This window comes from Myotis yumanensis, unplaced genomic scaffold, assembly GCF_028538775.1.
Source record: "Myotis yumanensis isolate MYYU_CA2020_CCGP unplaced genomic scaffold, mMyoYum1.0.hap1 SCAF_2, whole genome shotgun sequence".
NCBI classification, from domain to species: domain Eukaryota; kingdom Metazoa; phylum Chordata; class Mammalia; order Chiroptera; family Vespertilionidae; genus Myotis; species Myotis yumanensis.
The window spans coordinates 128,034,404-128,051,928 of record NW_027223753.1 but is presented as its reverse complement, the minus strand read 5'-3'; the positions used below and the strand labels follow the sequence as shown (position 1 = coordinate 128,051,928).

At 35.1% G+C, this 17,525-nt stretch overlaps 1 protein-coding gene across 3 annotated transcripts in view; it reads right to left on the bottom strand.

Moving 5' to 3' along the window:
• The window catches only part of CADM2 (cell adhesion molecule 2), a 1,200,411-nt gene that overhangs the window by 619,302 nt on the left and 563,584 nt on the right, over positions 1-17,525 (bottom strand). The window lies entirely within an intron of this gene.

Sequence of the window (17,525 nt, the reverse complement as noted above, 5' to 3'; positions counted from 1 at the left end):
ATTTCAGAATATTACAAAACATGACTAGAGATCAAATAAACAGTAGTGTCTGTCTCTGGGTATTTTTCTCATTGCAACGCTCGGTATAATATAACATGTTTGAAACACTATGACCAACATAAGAAAGAACACCATTCTGATAACATATATTGTTGTGCTTTTATTAATTCTCAAAGAGCACTAAAAGAAAGGATTTCTAATTGAAAAAATAACTCGACATGCCCTAAAACATGAAAGACCCTATGTCTGGGTATGTCAATATACTGAGTAAAGGAATTAAAGAGTTTGCCCATTACTGTTCTTATTAATGTTAATTATGTATGACCAAGGTTATAGACATTTACTTGACCAAAGACACACACAACTATTGATTATAACCTGTGCATCAATGGCAATAGTATTCTTATGCTGAGCTCCTATGTCATGAAGGTAAATCAAATTGTGTGTTGAATTTTAAGGAAGAGCATTTGCTTGGAGTATATCAAACAACAATAAATGTTTCTAAATTAAATAACTATCAATCTTAGACTTACACAGTCATCTTTGGATGTTCATATTCAAAGTATAGCCTCAAATGGACAAGACACATCTATCATACAGTCTGGATTTTTTTCTCATTGTACCATTAAGTAAAGTATCAATTAGTTAGAATCCAACTAACAGTAAATGCTAAAAAATTTGTTCTGCTGTTCATTTAGGAGAAAATGCCAAATGAAAATAAAATAAGCTGTTGTATGAGATGATTAAGAATTTGTGTTATTGTTGTTTGCTTATGTTTATACATTTTGTTTTTGTAAACATACACACACACACACACACACACACACACACTAAGGGCCCAGTGCGCGGATTTGTGCACGGGTGGGGTCCCATGGCCTGGCTGGCTATCAGGGCCAATCGGGGCCACGGGAGGTTGGCCAGTGGAGGCATGGGCCGCAGGAGGTTGGCTGTGGGAATGTGCTGACCACCAGGTGGCAGCTCCTGCATTGAGCATCTGCCCCCTGGTGGTCAGTGCTCATCAAAGCGACCGGTTGTTCAGTCATTTGGTGGCTTAGGCTTTTATATACATAGATATACGTATCTTTCAGTCTTATGATGTTTTATTAGGCCATTTATTACAATAGATTCTGATATACGACATAATTTGCAGTCATCAAAGAAAGATTAAACTATTTCTAACTACATAGTTAAAGGGAGACTATGCTAACGTATTTAAAAAATATATTTTTTGAAGTCAGAGAGGAAGAGAGAGATAGAAAAATCAATGATGAGAGAGAATAATTCATCAGCTGCCTCCTGCATGCCCCACACTAGGGATCTAGCCCACAACCCAGGCATGTGCCCTGACCAGGAATTGAACAGTGACCTCCTAGTTCTTAGGTCTATGTTCAACCACTGAACCACACCAGCCAGGCATGCTAATGTACTTTAAATATATTTTTCATCAACAGAATTTGAAATAAATTATTTTCTGTTTAAGGGTTATTTAATCAAAAAATGAGATTCTTCACTTGAATTTTAGGTTTTTTAATATGAAACAACAGGTCAAAATACTCAATATTGAGGTCAGAGAAGTTTTGAAAGTATATGTCTTTAAAATTATGTATAGTTCATTCTCATTATAAATAGGTGGTACATTGACAAATTTTTGAACTTTTTCTTCTTAATATATACATAACTACAATATTCACTCAAACACATACTGTTACTAAATCTTTTGAGAGAAACACACAATTGCAAAGCATTTAGAAAGATTCTCATACTTGCTTACATTATAGACATTTATGCTAACAGAAAGAAAGCTTAATTTAATCCATTAATATTAGTTCCTAATAAAAACAACGCACACTGAACAAAGAGTACCAATGAATCACATTAAAGCAAAAAAAGGCAAAAATAAAGTCAAACAATAGTCAAACAAGCCTTCTCTCTTCTCAATTCACTCCTATAAAGGTGCATCATATTCACATCCATACAATATTTTAGTTTAAAGTTACCAGCAAATTATGACATTCAGAAAAATAAACCATATCTTTAGCATGATTATTAAAAAAATTGCAAGTAAAATTCAGCGTCTCTACTTACTAAAGATGTGGTTCAATTGCATATTTGGGGAAAAGGAGAAGGCCCTTGCTGTATCATTAGAAAATTATTTACTTTCAAACCATTGTAATGAACGATGATGGCTCTTCTTCTAATTAAACGTACTTTCTCCTTTCCTGGAACAATGAGCTTTCACTATCCCTTCCAGTGATTCCAGGCTCAAAACTACTAAATTCTAAAGCCATTTAAGTTCCTGAACCACCATTTGTTGTCTTTGTTCCTAAAGGAAATAAATTTCATTATGTGTCCTTACAAATGCCTACCTATAAAGAATATACATCTACAAACTGGAATTCTCAGGCCTTCAATGTAAAAGTTAAAGAAGTAGGCTAAATTTAAACAAATTATAACTACTCTTATTTTATTTTGCAATTTAAAAATATTAGAAATTGGAACAAATATTTTCTATGAGCAAATTAATTTAAGTGTTTTGTATATGTCCAGAAAATTTTAGAATATATAGTCACTCATAACTATGATTGCATTTGGCTCTTTCAGCTGTGTATACCAAAACATCATATTTAAATCTTATTTGATTTATTATAGAAAAAGCAATAGTATGAATTTTATAGACTGTAGCATATTCTACTGGAAAAATGATTAATGTAATTTATAGAGAAGTTTATTTCAGATATGTTGATAACTTATCGTTAGAATAATAAACAACACTGATTAATAACACTGTTTTTTTCTAGTTAAAAGTATGTGTTTAAAAAATATGTATTCTTTAAAAACAATAGGTATAAGTATCTCCTGGTATTTGAAAATCACTGTTTTGCTATGTTTCAGTTTATTTTTAAACCCCATATGTGTTGCAAAATATTAACTTGCATATTGACAAAAATTGTTTTATATTTAAAATCTACTCTGATTTGCATTTTCCTCTTTAAAAGTTAATAAATATCATTAATACTCCATATGACAAACAATTTCAAGTACTGCAAGTTTATGGCATTGTCATCAGACATTAAGACAAACAAGAAACTGAACACTTAGATTTTCCACAGGTATTGTGGAAATTGGTTTTGACCATTTTTTCCCAAAACTTCACATATATTTACAAATTGATCATTCACATGAAATATAATTATACTACTTTTTCTTGCTTTACCTTGATTCAGTCTGATTATACCAAGGATGATTAATGTGCTTACCTAAAACAGAAAAAAAAAAAATTCTGTTAGTTTCAAAGGAATACTTATTGAAATTTGCAGTGGAAAATATAAGACAGGGCCAATAAACAATCACAACTCTCATTACAACCTCTATTTTCTTTTACTTCACAGAGATCTTTATTAATGTGACATTCAATCAAATGGAACTAGCTGGGTTCAAAACTGCATAGCCAAAGAGCCTTTACAAATGACTTGGTGGCGAGTACATTTTTATTCAGTTGAAGACATCTATGTTTGCCATTTCTCTTCTGCTACCAGCATACAATGAATCAAATAAAAAGATATCTACAAAAGGTTTGTTGAATTGTATTACTTCCCAAAAGATCTTGAAATGTCCTTACTACAAATGCAGTTCTACCACAGTATCAATTATGCTATATTTACTTGCCTAGGAAATGTTAGAATACAGGAGCGTTTAAATCAGTTCAGTAATAATGGAGTAGAAATAACGAAGTGTCTAAAGAATTATGCTATGTCTATCAATTACATATTATATTCCAGATTACATGTCATATATATATTTTATGTCATATGTCTATGAATTATCTCTCTATTTAAAAAGCCAGCAAGCAGGATGCCATAATGGCTGGAACAACTGATCGCTATGATGCCCACTGCAGCCAGTGAACCACCCAATCAGGGGGTGGTGCTAGTGGCCAACCTCCCTCAGCCCCTCACCCCAGCCAGCCCTACCCCAATTGGCATCTCCCACCCTGATGGAGTGTGGGACGGCTGGCCAACACACTGCAGCCCCTCCCTCCAGCCAGCACTGCCCTTGATTGGCCCGCCCCACTCCAATAGGGGTTGGGCCAGCTGGCCAACATCCTGCAGCCACTCCCCTGGGTGGCCCCATCCCCAATGGGCCCCCACCACCTCAATCAGCCAGCAGTCCCTACCCTTGGCTGGCCCTGCCCCTGATTGGGGTAGGGGGGGTGATCAGGGGCAGGGACAGCCAGCCAACCACCTCTGACCCATCCCCCCAGCCAGCTCCGCCCTCAATGGGCCCCCCCCCCCCACACCTATTGGGAGTGGGGCTGAGCGACCAACCTCTCATGGCCCTTCCCCCAGCCACTGACCCCCAATCGGCCTCCCCACCCCATTTGGGGTGATGGCCCATCAGCCAATCACCCACAGCTCCTCCCCCAGCCAGCCTGGCCAGCCAACCTCCCACCATCTCCTCCTCCCAACAGGTCCAGCCCTGATCAGCCCCAATTGGGGCTGGGCCAGCCAGACCCCCTCCCCCACATGCACGAATTCATGCACTGGGCCTCTAGTAAGCAAATAATAGGTTTATGGTGAAATTAGAAGTTACTCTTTTCTACTTTATATTAGTAAACTAGAAATCGCTAAATAAGCTGTTGGAATCATGATCCTTAAAAGTTGAAATTTTAATATCTTCCTCTGCATCTCCATATTTAAGAAAGGAGCCCAATGTATAGGACACCTTAATCTCTTCCTATGGGTGAGGGATGGTTTTAAGTAGAGGTAGATAATATCACCTGAGCTGTGAAATTGGACATCCCAAAGTTTTAGGTGTGAAAACTTAGTATATTACCTTATTTGGGATTATAAATTTGAAAAAGATACATTTAAAACTCTAATTTTGTGAAATGATTAGCTGCTTATTATCATATATTTACTTTGGAGTCTGTGTTTTATAGTGTATGTTTTAGACTAGAGCTTATGGAACCCTCTTCAGAGTCATTATTCTTGTATTCATTATTTTTAATGCCATGAGATCAGAAATCATATTTGCTATTTTACCCTAACATGAAGCACAGTGTTAGATATGTAATAGAAACTCGTGGTTTTTTACAGAATAAATATATTTATCAAAAATAATTGAACTGATCACATAGAATAACTAAACGTGGAAGTTAGAGTACTGTACAATAAAATCCAAGTGAATTGACTATTAAATACACAGGGTATGTTTGTTTGATTGGTTATTTATCTTTTACTTGGAAAAGCGAAAAAATAATATTTTCTTAAACTTTTTAAATTAAAAGTGGAAAAAAAAAGCAACAATGTTTTGTGGTTCCATAAACTAGAATGACACATTAATAGGACATTAGAGAGCAACTTTGGGCAATTTTATGCACCTAAAATAACAATTCTAGGTTGCTATTTACCAATAAAGATGCAATTCATTTCACATAATGTCTGTTTTGAGAGGTAGAATTTCTAATTGGAATATGCTGATTTTCCAATTAACATAGTTAAGGCAGATTTGCACATTTTAGGTAAGTTGCAATTTCTTTGAGTAATATTTCTCCTCCCTGTAAAATAGGGGAAATACAGAAGAAAGGTAACTTCTTTTGTATTTACCTCAAAGGAATTCTGAAGAATTCTAAACAAAAAGAAAAATCTTAGTTACAGATGGCATGTAGCTTTTTATAAAGAAGATTCATGAGTGGCCTATAATTATTTTCTGCTATGGTTTTGACCAATTACTGTGTTGTGTGTTTTTTTTTTTGTTTTTTTTTTTAATTCTCTTCTTCATGGAGTCAGTTGTGCTTATAAGTATGTATTTTCTTTATTTGTTCCATTATACATATTTGTGATAATCTGGGCAGTGAGCCCAGATTGCTTCATTTTTGTTTATTACTTGTAGACTGTCCTAGATTTTTTGAAAGGGTATATTCAAAATTATTATTACCATAATTATAAGAAGATTGTCACTCTGTGAGATTATAAGATTCTCCATTATTTCATAATGAGTTAAGCACTATATATTTTTAGGAGTGATGCATTTCATGGACTGATCATTTTAATTTTAATATTGCCTACATGTGCAGACTGTGTTCAAAACACAATATGATCACAACTGTGTCAGGCTGTGTCCGACGTCAGAAGCCTATCTATAGACTGGTTCTACTTCAGTTTATACTTTGATGTAATTATTTGCTATTGTCACACAGTCCACAATGCTCCTCTCAGAAACATGGGATTGCTAACAAAGCATAACTTTTAATGCAGTACAGATTACTGCTCTCGTGAATGAAAACCACAATTAATTTCATCTTATAAACATGGGTATAATATCTAAAAGCTGAAAACAAGTGATGTAACTTAAATCCTTTAAACATATCATCTAATTGTGTCTATACTTTTTTTTTTTTTAATGCAGTCACCAGGGATAGCTAAATAGTATATCAGTTTTCTAACAAGACCACAGTAGCCTCCCAGGATATGAATTGCAATGTCATTTGCACCATGATAGTGATAATGATATCATCAGGCATTATGTTTCCAGCATAGTCACTGTAGTTTATGGTGATTTCCATTTTGCTTTATTGGGTTTTTTTATATATCCCCACATTTCCTGGATCCTTGGATACACAAATATCATAACTGAAGGAACTTTAGATATGTTCTAGCATATGAAACACTAGCATGTGAAACACTAACAGGGAGTGAGAGATTTGCCTAGGCCCCTAGGCTCAGACAGATCTTGATTTCTAGTCCAATGGTCTTTTAACTTTACTTAGAAGATCATTATTTGTTTTGCCTGTTTCCAAAAATAATCAATTCTTTATGAAAACATCAATTCCAAAATTATTTAACATATTCATAGCATCTTTGTGACATATATACAATCAATGTTAAAATTTAAATAAAAATAATTCAGCTTCCTTTGGGCAGTGATCTCTAGCTACTTTTGGGGGACAACATAAACACACAATATCCTTTCAGTATCAGGCTCTTCATTTTTGTTCAGAAAAATCCATTCTGCTCAGCAACTTTATTACTTTGCTCTCAGGTCTTAAAATGTCTCTAGTTCTGAGCTACTTGACATAAGTCACCTCTTAATTCAAAACAAGACCAAGGAAATTTACATATCTCATTGACCTGATTCCCTGGTCCCCAATGAACTTGTACAGCCTCAGATAAAAATATATCAGTTTCCTAGCCTCCCGCTGTATCATTATTTTAGTTTCCCTTTGAACTCTTTCATTCCAGAGCCCTTCTTCACTCTAATCAAGGTTTTTACTGTCACCTCAACCCCTCTCAGGTCACCTTCCCAAGTAACTGGAAGTTGAAAACTAGTTTGTCTTTTTAAAGTGTACTCTCTTGTTTTTAAACAAGGTTTGCTAAGAAACTTCTTACACAGAACTAAAGTGTCTTTCACTTTATAGAATACACATTATTTATAACATAGTATAAATCAGGGGTCAGGAAACTAATTCTGTAAAAAGTCATAGTTTGCTGACCACTGGTATTACCTATTTTGAGAAAAAAAATCTAATAATACCTACCTTACCAACTCATGATTTTGTGAGTAACAAGGGAAGTAATATGTCATAGAGAGCACAAGGATATAATACAAAAGACAATATGTGCTTGACACTGTCTATTTTGGGCGTGTCCATGAATACAACTCTAGGATTCTACCTCTTTGTACCTTATTTTCTTTAAATGTATTTGTTTTTTTATTTCAGAGAGAGAGAGAGATAGAAACATCAATGATGAGAGAGAATCATTGATGGGCTGCCTCCTATACGCCCCCTACTAGGGGTGGAGCCTCCACCCGGCATGTGCCCTGATGGGGAACCTAACTCTGACCTCCTGTGAGTTGATGCTTAACCACTGACCTATTCCAGTCTGGCTCTTTGCACCTTATTTTCTCTCCTACATGTTTAAGGCACATAGATTAGATACCGTCCAAATATTTTTTTACACTGAGTTCAATGGAAATATTAGAAATGATTACTATTAATAAAAAGACTCATTACTGTCTAAAAATGAGCAAAAATACACATCCAGGGCACAATTAAGCAGACTTCTGTAACTTGGCTAAACAATAATTGTAGTTTAAATAAATGTGAGGAAATATCATTTGTAACTGCATATCTGGTTATTGCCATGAGTTTAAAATTGGTTCTTGGTTAAATCATTCCTAAGAGAATGATACACGGATTAGTTTTCTTTGCTACATATCTAAGATCATCAGAAACTATTGATATGTTTAAACACATAAATACAATATTTCTAAGGAAACAGAAGGACAAAATTATTTTTTCTTTCATTAACTCATTTAAACAACATGGGAGGCCCTGGAGCTATGAAGACAAATGTCTTGACTAATCAGGAATATTGTCTCATGGGGGAAATATATTTTAAAAGTGAAAAAAAAACACATGGGTTTAAATATAAAGAATTCTTTATATTGTCTACCTTGTTCTGTTTAAAAAGAAGTAGATTTGTGTGTGTGTTTTTTTTCCAGAGAAAATAGATATGTTTACAACTATACATGCATAGCATGGTTAAAATACAAGCTCTGAAAAAAAATCCCCTTGGTTAAACATTTCTCTTACTACCATAATTAATGTGCATTTTAAAATGTTGTTTTAGATAAATTATCTGGCAAAGTATCTTTAAGGTAAAAAGTTTGAATGATGGCATACCTGTGTTTGTGTCTGTTAACGTAAAAAATGTTTGGCAAGAAATTATAGTTTTAGCACTTAATTCTATAAAAATGATTTTGATTTTAATAAAAGAGATGAATTGTTCTGTACAATTATTGAAATCCCCTCAATGTTTATATCTAAATTTGGCAATTAATCATTCATGAGTTATATATTAGTTAAAATATAGTTAGCATAAATGCAAAAACACAAAGCCCAAACAGATGCAAAATAAATATCAGAAGAATTTTGTCAAATTAAAATTATTTCCTTTCAAATTTGTGCTGTAGTCATTTTATATTCATATTTCAACATGTGCTGCTGAAGTCTGACCTGCTCTTGAAAACATTCAAGAAGACTAAGGACGGGAAGTTAGTCTTGCATATAGTCCTGCTCAAACATTCTAAATAGATGTCAAACTGATTCACATTACTTGGGCTGGTCAAACTTGTTATAGCATTTAAATCTTCTCTGAATTTGACTTTGCACTGACTTTGAGAGGTATAAGCTAAAAAGCAGGTTAATTAAGCAGAACAAAACAAAAGCACCAAACAAAAGGAACACTGAAGGCCAAGGTACTCCTTCACACAGTATATACTGTCCTTCTAAACTTTAGCAACCTGATGTACAGATCAATAGACAAGGATGGTGAAGGACAAATGTAAGAGGATCCCTTTACTTCTCACAGGTATCAGTGCCCCTCTACCTCTACACATCTCCACACTGGGAATTTTATAATTATCACAATAATTTTTGTCATTAACTTTCAGTGAAAAAATAGAACATATTTGACTATAAACCAGAGGAAGAGAATATAAGCATTGAAGATTCATAAGAGAAGAGGAAAGCTGACCTTTAGGTGAAAAGATAAAATTATGAACTTAAAATATGCACACAAAATACATAAATAGGTTTATAAATAAAAATACCAAAAATCTTTCATTAAATACTGGGTAAATAGAGCTATTATTAAGGAGGATGGAAAACCAACTACAACATTATTAATGCTTCCAATAATTACACTCTTCATCATTAACTGCACTACTTGTTTCTGATACACCTGTCCTTGACTGGCACACAAATAAAAATGTGTACAAACATAGAATAAATCTGTAATATTTGAAAATTTTTAAAACACCTTCTTCCCTGTGACTCAAGTTTCCTTTCCTTATTTATTAATTTGTAGTTGTTGAGGCCTAAATAGTTTACACCCTGAGGTATCAACTGTTACAAATCACATAATGAGGGCAAAGGTAAAAATAAAAAATAAAGTCATTATGATTGCTAATCTACAGCAGAGGCTTCATAACTTAGATACGTATTCTAATCACCTGGAGAGTTCTAAAAACAGCACCCAGACATGGCCAGATAGCAAGCGTTTGGGAGTAAATAGACATAAATATTCACATATTCACTAGAATATTTCAAAAATGCCTCAGTTCTAATAAGCACCAGTGATCAGAACCCTGTTCTAAGGTCAAAGCTTCTCAAGGGGGGGGTTCAGTTTACTTGCTGTTACTGTGTTAATCATTGATTCCTTCAAGTCACTACACCAGGATCTTTCACAGATTCTGCAACCCACAGTAAACAAATAAATGTGTGAGGTGACCCTCTGAAAACATTTGCATGTATAAGTACATGCACATGTATTTAACTAAAACTCAATTGGTAAAACAATAATCATTCATATACTTGTGTGTTTTTATTTTCTTTTTTTAAAATACTGGTCATAAACATCTAAACTGTTAACATGACTCACTAATAAGTCACAACCTGCAGTCTCAAAATTACTGCTCAGTTCTCATTCACATGGAATACATTCTGCACGAACATCATATACTCTAAGGAAATTAGAAAATATACCAAAGGACTTGTATGCATGCATATAAGCATTACCGATCACTAGGGGGTGAGGGCAGGTGCTGGGTTGGGTGGGAGTGGCCAGAGAGAGGTCAATGGATGAAAAAAATAATATTGTAATAGCTATATATGGGCCAGTGGGTACTTGAAATATTAGGGGGACCACTCCGTAAAGTATATGATTGTCTAATCACTATGCTGTGCACCAGAAACTAATATTGAACGTGAACTATAATGGAAAAAATGGAAACTTGTATGTTATATGTTTTTTATCATAATAAAAAATATATAGGTGATATCAATGTTGGTAGACTCCAGAACACAGTCTCCCATTTGTTGCCTATGTACATAGCTTTAATAAATTGTGTATTCATTGAAGCTAAGAAGCTGGCACAGATAACTGTGATCACCCTACACCATGCACCATCTGGGCACATAACCCTAATTTTTAAGGCAGAGATGGCAGTACATTAAGAATCTATTTATATATTTGTCATTTGACCTGATCTATCATATAAATAGATGTGTGAAGAAATACACAAGGGTGTTGGCAATGCACTGTGTTCAACTATTAATGCATTGTGTAACAATAAAATGAAAATAATTACTCACAAAATAAAATTTATTCAAATAAAAAAAGAGAAGAATGAGGCTAGATGATAAAGGTTGTGCTAAACTTACATGAATCAAAGAAAACATATATGCCAAACAATAAAGCCAACTTTCTCCTATGAATTTCTAAGGAATGGCAAAAAACAAACACTTAGCTTTAGTTTTGAATATAAAATTGTGAAGCCCAGTAGACATCTTTACAACCTGTTCTTAAATAGTGACATAAAAATAACTGCTACTATTTTGGCAATGCCTTTGATTTCCTGATCATGGTTTCTAATACCAGCAGCAGGGTGATTCAAGTGCAGATATGGTTTGAAAATACTGTTCCTTTAAATAAACTTATTAACAAATGTATTACTCAGTGATTTAAATATTCCCAGAAATGTACTCAGTTTTCTTAATCCATTATTTATCCAATTGCTCTTTTTTTTCCATTTTAAAATACTTGAATAAATGGTAATGTTTGTATTTGGGGGTATAGTGAAAAATGTGTAGCTACAGTGTCCTAAAAATCTTGGACTGGGAACATGTCTGAGGATTTTTTTTAGAAGCTGAATAACTTATAAGACATGAGGAAAAAAAAAGTTTTAAAAATGTTCTCCATGATCTATATCTCCCTTTTGAAAAGCCACTTAAGTTCTCAAAAAGGGGTTATATCATGAGGGAATGGGGAAATACTTTATGTTGACATAAACAGTAATTGATAAGGTTTTCTTGAATACTCTCATGGAAATATTGATGTATTACACTTAGGATTACTAGTTACCTCTTATTTCCTTTCAACTTTTGCCTCTGGATAAGCTCAACTATTCCCAGGAAAAAACACTGATCAAGTACATTTGTCATGCGAGCAGCTATAATAAGGTAATTCATCATAGTCTGTCAGAGTTTTATTCTAGAAAGACTGCTGCATTTCTATCCTTACTTGAAAATCTACTGTCACTCCTGCTAAAAATTTGGTGGACATTTTGGACATGTTTAAAAGTTCTTCCAAACTGATAGTGGCAGATAATTAAGTTATCAGCTATCAAAGCTCCAACTCCCCCACCCTTTTTCTTTTCTTTTTTCTACAATATGAATGACACCATGAACCCTTCTGGCTAGTTTAATATGACCTGTTCACAGAGCATGATTCCTCATTCCCTTCCCCTTTTCCTCTTTAATAGTAGCCAATGACCAAAGTAATTCACAATGACAAATGAAGCCTTTCCCAAGAGCCTAATTGACCAATTTTGTTTTCCTTGGCAGGACCTGAAATCCACAACATTCTGAACTGCATTCACCAAGGCAGCAAGAAATAGTGGTTATGAGGAAACTAGGTGGATTACAAGTTTCTAAAGAAAACATAAATAAACTGTGCCTACATGTACAGTGTTATTTCTCACTAATATTTCTTGTCAGTCAGTTCACCTACTTGCTTACTTGCTCCATGTGTGGCCTTTCTTGAAATATCTCCCAATGAAGTTTCATTCTGATGGGCACTTTATTGAGTCCTAAAGCCTTGGTTTCATCTCTCTCATTCTCTCTTTTATTTAACTAGACTCTACATTTTTCAATGTTTAAACGTATGATTTTTTAAAAGAAATATATCAGTCTTATGTCAATTTTAGGACATCCTTGTATACTACCTTAGAAATATATCGTGTATTGTTTAAGATGAAGAAAGGTACATAATAAATATGCTTTATTTTGGCTTCCTTATCAAAATTATTTACATTGTCCTCGTATAATATACTTTTTATACCATTAATTAATTATCAAACACATGAACATATTTTCATTGGTACCAAAGCATTGCCAAGGTAATTGCACATAGGATATTTGTGTGTATTTATATCTCTACTACTAGTAAATACAAAAATAATGTAAATATAAATGGAAATATGTGTAAGAAGTATATACTACAAATATATTTTATTTTCTCCTAGTCATTTGTATTGTTTAAACTAATAATCAATATAAACTTTGAAAAATCCACAGCATTCCAGTACTTTGACAATTGATTGTTCTCTCTTTCTTTTTTTTTTTTTTTAATAGATATTATATTGATTTTTTTACAGAGAGGAAGGGAGAGGGACAGAGAGCTAGAAACATCGATGAGAGAGAAACATCGATCAGCTGCCCTCTGTACACTCCCCACTGGGGATGTGCCCGCAACCAACGTACATGCCCTTGACAGGTATCGAACCTGGGACCCTTGAGTCTGAAGGCCTACGCTCTATCCACTGAGCCAAACCGGTCAGGGCGGTTGTTCTGTCTTTCAAAAATACTTATTGAGTAACTGCTGTGTTCACAGTAATATTTTCATCTTTTAAAAAAGCTTGATATGTTTTCTTAAAAAATACTAGTTTTCAAACTTAATAGGTGAAAGTGATTTACTTTGTATTAAATATTTATTTACATGGAATGTAAAGCATCACTCTTATTTTGCTGAATATTTTATCCCATCTCTTAAGGAAGAAATTGAAAACTTTTTGAGCAACTAGGATTTAATACTGGCCTTCTATATAAAATTGATGTTAAATTATCCTAATCAACAAATTTCCATAAATTCTCAGCATTTGCTTTGACTACCATAAAGCTTAATGCACAGTTTGTTTTTGTTTGCTTATTTTGTTTTTTTTTACTTTTTTTTTAAAAAAAAATATCTACATGGATACTTCAGATTTGGTTGGTTGCCAAATCTATGTAACATCATTTTCTGCGCAGTCCCTCCAAATATGTTTATAATGTTCAAGAATACCTAATCAAAGATACATTTAATTGATACTGTTACTTAATATTAATATTTTAACAAATTTAAATTTGGGGGGTTTTAATAATCTGTGTGATTATGTATAAACCTGAGCGTATATGTCCTGCTTATAACTTTCTTGAAATTTGCATCGTAAAGAGGGATAAGCTCTATAAAATTTGGGGCCAACTGGATCTTCCTTCTACTGTTTCTTGCCCTTTGTTATTTCACTCTTCCCAACTACCTAATACATAGGGCGTTTTGATATTATTAAAACTCCTTGAATGTTCATAGTATTTAATTATAATTCTAAAATCTCAGTGAAAAAATAATTGGTTACTTATTATACTGGCCCACAGTATTCTGGCTATACGATTGTTCTGATCCCTGAAGACTAAATATTTTGCATTTTTTTCTCTGAGAAAAAAAAAGTTTAAAGAACATTGATAGTTGTAACAAGTCTGATCACCAAAATTGTCATAGAATTTATAATAAGGTGAATTAGAAAGCACATACAGGTAAAATAATTTAGAGATGCCTAGTCATGGTGGCTCAGTGATTAAGTATCAACCTGTGAACCAGGAGCTCTCGGTAGGATTCCTGGTCAGAGCACATGCTTGGATTATGGGCTTGATCCCCAATAGGAGGCAGCTGATCAATGATTCTCTCTCATCATTGTTGTTTCTATCTCTATCTCCCTTTCCCTTCCTCTCTGAAATCAATATAAATATATTTAAAATATTTAAAATTATTATTATTACTATTATTTAGGGGAGTAATACTTAAATAATTTCTTCAATATTATTATATCAGTACCCTACTAACAAATATATGTAAAGACACATAAATTAAAATATAATCTGTAAGATAAGTCTTTCTATAATAATATTTATAAATTATATTGATAATTTATGATTAGAGAATTGAAACAAAAGTCAGAGTATCATTTTGTTTGACCTTAGTTGAAAACATAGCCTGGTTGGAGCTCAAATGTTTTACTATGCTGCACATCTCTATGAATGACCACAAAAGTGCTGTGGGTATTGACTTCAGAGTTACCAGTACATTTTAACAAGCAGGAGATTTCACAAATATGGAATCTGTCACACAGACAGGTGGTATATCTGTGTGCATCTATAGAAATAAATGGTCAATGTTATTTTAAAAGTAGAAGATAATGCTCTTCAGTTCCACCCATGCTGTTGCAAATGGTAAAAGTTCCTTCTTTTTTTTATAACGGCACTAGTGGCCCGGTGCACCAAATTGGGCCTGCACCCTCTCCAATCTGGGAGCCTTCTAAGGATATCCTACTGCTGGTTTACAGGGATTGGGCCTAAACCGGCAGTCAAACATCCCTCTCACAATCTGGGACTGCTGGCTCCTAACCACTCCCCTGCCTGCCTGCCTGATTACCCCTAACCACTCTGCATCCTGCCTGCTCATCCCCAAATGCCCCCCAGCCAGCTTGATCACCCCCAACTGCCCCCCTGCAGGCCTGCTCACTCCAAATTGCCCCCCCTGCTGACCTGATCACCTCCAACTGACCCCCACTGATGGCCTGCTCGCTCCCAACTGCCCCCTTGCTGGTCTGCTTACCCCCAACAGCCCCGCCCCCCATCAGCCTGATCACCCACAACTGCTGTCTCATCCTGGCCTGATCACCCATAACTGCCCTCCCCTCTTGGCCTCTAACCACCTCTACCTCGGCCCCGCCAACATGGCTTTGTCCAGAAGAACATCTGGAAGGTCTCCTGGAAGGTCTCCCAGTCTAATTAGTATATTACCCTTTTATTAGTATAGATAGAGGCCTGGTGCATGGGTGGGGGCCAGCTGGTTTGGCGTGAAGGGTGCCCCGGATCAGGGTGGGGGTCCCTGCTGGGGTGCCTGGCCAACCTGGGTGAGGGGCTGATGGCTGTTTGCAGGCTGGCCAAGCCCCCCAAAGGGGACCCTCAACCCATGGGGATGTGGCCAGCCTGGGTGAGGGGCTGAGGGACATTTTCAGGCTGCCCACAGTCCCTTCAGCATGGGGGGGTCCTGCTGGGGTTCCTGGCAAGCCTGCTTGAGGAGCTGATGGCCGTTTTCAGGCTGGCCATGCCCCCCGGCGACCCAAGCTCCCAGCCTCTCCTTCTTTTCTTTTTTATTTTTATTTTTTTCAGCACCTCCTTGAGCAGAGGCCAGGGCTGGCTGGAAGCTGGTACCTGGAATTTATTTATCTTCTATAATTGAAACTTTGTAGCCTTGAGTGGAGCCCAGGGCCGGCCAGGGCAGGAGGGAAGCTTGGCTGCCTCCGTTGGCAGGGGCAACCCAAGCCTCCTGCTCTCTCCAGCTCCATGGCCGCTGCCATCTGAGTTGGATTAATTTGCATACTCGCTCCTGATTGGCTGGTGGGTGTAGCAGAGTGATGGTTAATTTGCATATTTTACTTTTATTAGTGTAGATAGTATTCCATTGTGTAGATGCACCACAGTTTTTTTAATCCACTGGAGAGCATTATGCTAAGCAAAATAAGCCAGTTGGAGAAAAATAAATATCACATGATCTCACTCATATGTGGGATATAATGATCAACATAATTTGATGAATAAGAATAGATCCAGAGACAAATGGCTGGGGAGGGAGGGGGTTAGAGAGCAACCAAAGTACTTATATACATGCATATTAGCCTAACCAATGGACACAGACACTGGGGGAGTGGGGGTTTGCCTGGAGTGGGAATGGCTGGCAGGGGAGAGTCAATCAGGGAAAAAAGGAGACATATGTAAAACTTTAGACAATAAATAAATTAAAAAATAAAATCCTAAAAAAAAGTTGAAGATAATATTCAAAATCAATTATTTTGGCAATTTTCCCATCTATCCCATAACACTTTACCTTATTCCTGTACCCTCTCTGGAAAAGAAAAAAAATCATTGTTAGAAAAAAAAGATGGATTTTGAAGAAATCCTACTTGTTCTTTGATAAAATGTATGTATTATTGAAGTTCTACTTCTAATTTAATAAATAATCATAAAATGATGAGAGTTATAAAATTTTGTAAAATTGCAATAGTTTTTTAAAATATATTTTTGTTTATAAATATACTCAGAAATAAAATACTTTCAATATATTTTTCTATACTTACTTTTATCTGAATGAAAGTTCATTCTTTTAATATATAGATTGAAAAGCATAAAATTATTTAGAACTCTCTGTTATTCTCTCAAACAAGAGGAAACACTGGAGCCAAAGAATTTAGCTTTATTTTCAGCTAATTCCTCCTCATAATTTATGCCATAGTAAGGTACTTTGTATTCTTCATGTTTGTTGCACACGCTAGTCACCTGATGATAATATTTTTATTCTCTTACCTCCACCAGATGCACAGATACATAAAGATTCCTCGTTATGGGCATAATAATGGTCCTAATCACCAAAATAGACATTATGGTGTCATTATCTATTTTGACTTAAAATAAAAAGATACTAGACATGTAGACCTGAGTCTTCTCTTGCTTTGACTCACATAAACTGAATGAGTCAAGGGTAAAATAAATAAATAAATGAACAAACAAATAAATAAATCTATATAATAAAAGACTAAGCGACTGCTACGGCTGGTCTCTATGATGCTCACCGACCACCAGCGGCCAG